Source organism: Petaurus breviceps, unplaced genomic scaffold, assembly GCF_028583685.1.
Source record: "Petaurus breviceps papuanus isolate PSGF00001 unplaced genomic scaffold, PetGlider_PUasm1.0 91133, whole genome shotgun sequence".
Lineage (NCBI taxonomy): Eukaryota > Metazoa > Chordata > Mammalia > Diprotodontia > Petauridae > Petaurus > Petaurus breviceps.
In genome coordinates, this window is record NW_027187419.1 from 21,467,980 (window position 1) to 21,470,917 (window position 2,938).

At 33.2% G+C, this 2,938-nt stretch overlaps 1 non-coding gene across 1 annotated transcript; it reads right to left on the reverse strand.

The window, feature by feature from the left end:
- Positions 1 to 1,827: 1,827 nt before the first annotated feature.
- Positions 1,828 to 1,931, reverse strand: LOC138155602 (U6 spliceosomal RNA). The gene has a single exon (XR_011166890.1). It is a non-coding gene; the product is annotated as a U6 spliceosomal RNA (small nuclear RNA).
- Between the last annotated feature and the right edge of the window lie 1,007 nt (positions 1,932 to 2,938).

Genomic DNA, 2,938 nt, shown 5'->3' on the forward strand with positions numbered 1-2,938 from the left:
CACCCTCTGGCTCTAAGATAACTGGGGAGGTTTTCTTTCATGATTTCTTGGAGTATTATACTTAGGCCCTTTTTTTGGTTATGACATTGAGGTAGTTGAATGATTCTTAAACCATCTCTCACTGATCTGTTTTCAAGTCAGTTGTGTTTTCCGTGAAATATCTTACATTTTCTTCTATTTTTTTCAGTCCTTGGATTTTGTTTTTAACATTTCTTGTAATCTAATGAAATCATTAACTTCTTTTTAATAAGTTTTTATTGATGTCTTTTATTTTTTTACAATATCATAGTTTTTCCAGTCATCTCTTCTGTCTCCCTTTGAAAGAGACATACTATAATAAATAGTATTTTAAAAAGGAGGAATGGAAGGAAAGAAAAAAGAAAGGAGGAAGGAAGAAAGGAATAGAAATAAAAAAGGAATGAAGAAAAAGAGCAAAAAAATCTGACAAACCAATAAATTCATCACAAAGCCCAAAAAAATGTGCAATGTTAAATAACTGTGCATCCCCCCCACCTCTGCAACAAGGTGGGTTGAGAGTATTCTCTCGTATCTCTTCTGTCAAACCAATACCCTTATCTTTCAATTTAGAAATTTTTAGAAATTTACAAATTTATGCAGCTTTCTCTTTTTTAATTTTGGAGTATGTTGTTCTTTCCATTTACATTGTTATAGTCATTTTGTATGCTATTTTCTTGGGTCCATTTACTTAATTCTGCATCAATTCATGTAGTTCTTTCCATGTTTCTCTATATTCATTGCATCCATAATTTTTGCAACTTAGTAATATTCCATTACATTGATTACTATTTCTTTAACCATTCCTTAACCTATGGGCATCTATTTTGTTTCCAATTCTATTCTATCAAAAGTTTTGCTATAAATGTTTTGTTGTATTTGGGTTCTTTCTTCTTTTTTCATTGGCTTCCTTAGGGTATAAACCCAGCAATGGAATACTTGGGTCAGGGATTATATACATTTAAGTTACTTTATTTACATAACTCCAAATTGCTTTACAAAATAGTTATACCAGTTCACAGATCCATCAACAATCCATCAGTGTGCCTAACAGCCCCAAACTCCTGCCAACATTGCTATTGCCTTTTTTATCATCATTTTTATCATCTTTTATCAATTTATCGTCAATTTTCAGAATGTGAAATAAAACCTCAAGGTTGTTTTGTTTGTATTTCTCTTATGTTTAGTGATTTGGAGCATTCCCTTATGTGATTATTAGACATTGCAGTTCTTCTTTAGAACTATGTATTAATATATTTTGATCACTTATCTATTGGGGAATGGCTTTTGGTCATATGTGCGTATTAATTGTCTATATATCTTGTACACTAACCCCTTATCAGAGAAGTCTTGTATAAAAATTTGTTTTCATTCAACCACTTCCCTTCTTTTTCTAGATGCCTTAATTTTGCCTGAATATAAGCTTTTCACTTCTGTGTAATCAAAGTTGTCTATTTTATCTTTTGTAATTGCCACTATCCTTTATTTAATTAAAAATACATTAACTACCCAAATCTGTGAGAGGTGTTTGACTTGCTTCTCTTCTAATTTTTTAATTGTATGATCATTAATATTAAGTATAGATATCTATAAAGAATATATTGTAGAATGTGACTTTAAGTGTTGGTTTAAGCCTAATTTCTCTTCCAGTATTCTCAGAAGTTTTATCAAATATTTTTCGTAAGTAACTTGTGTTTTCCACTTTATCAAACACTGGGTTATCAAGTTTGTTGTTTCTGATTCTTCCTTGTCTAGACTGTTCTACTGATCTACATCTCTGTTTCTTAACCAATAGCATGATTTTGACAATTAAAAAGCATGGAATATTTGACATACTTCCATATCACCCTTGTGTAGTGGCTATACTAATCTTTGTATAGTTCTAATTTTAGTATGTGTGTTGCTAAACCAAATACAAAATCATTCATATCTATTTGACCCATTCCAATTTTCAAGGAATCTGTTCATTCTGCTCTTATACCTCTTGTGCTAAGCTATTAATTCATTTTCCAAGTCTTCTCTCTATACCTCCCATTTCTTTTCCAATTCTTTCTTTTAGCACTCATTTCACTTGTAAATTCATTTTAATGCTTTTTAAAAAATCTTTACTTCTTCCAGGAATTCTATTTGACTGTAGGCCTAAACTATGTTTTTCATTGAGTCTTTGTTTATAGTTATTTTGGAGTCATTCTCTTTTGTGTTTCCATCGTGGGAATGCTTGTCATCATAAGAGTTCTATATGGTAGGATTTGTTTTCTCTTCATTCTTCCAACTTTACATCCTAACTTTGGGTTTTACCTTAGAGCTAGGTTCTTCTGCAGTGAATGTCTGGGCCATAGTCCTCAGTCTGGGCCAAACAGGTTTTATTTCTTGTTCTCTTTGGACCTATCATTGCTTTGTCCATGTTATATTCTTTGAGGATATCAGAGAATAACTCAAGCTAGAAACTTGTAAGCTTTCAATATTCCAAAAACCATCTGATTATGGACAAAATCTGGTCACTGCCTTCCTAGTCTGAGCTTTGCAAGCTACTCCTAGGTTTGTATCTGAGCAACATAATTGTAGGGATGCCTCTGGTTGAAGATCCAGTAGACTGCTGCTATAAATTCAATCACTGTCAGCTACCTGGAAAGCATTACAACTTCAAAGCCACACAACTGCAAGCTCCTTTTTGGTCTTTCATTATACACCAGGTTTCAGTGTGGGCTGGAAACTGGATCTAAGACCCCCATTCTGCTTTTGCTATCAGAGAAACAGCTGATGCTTGCTTCTGTTCCTGCTTTTTGCCTGGTACACAGCCTTAGCTAGTGACTAATCATTATTCTAGTCCTCTACTTCTAAACACAAGTTACCTCCTTAGTCTTCACTGAACCTGGGACTCAACTCTAGAGTATGGCTGCCAGAGCTGCCATAATTCTTGACA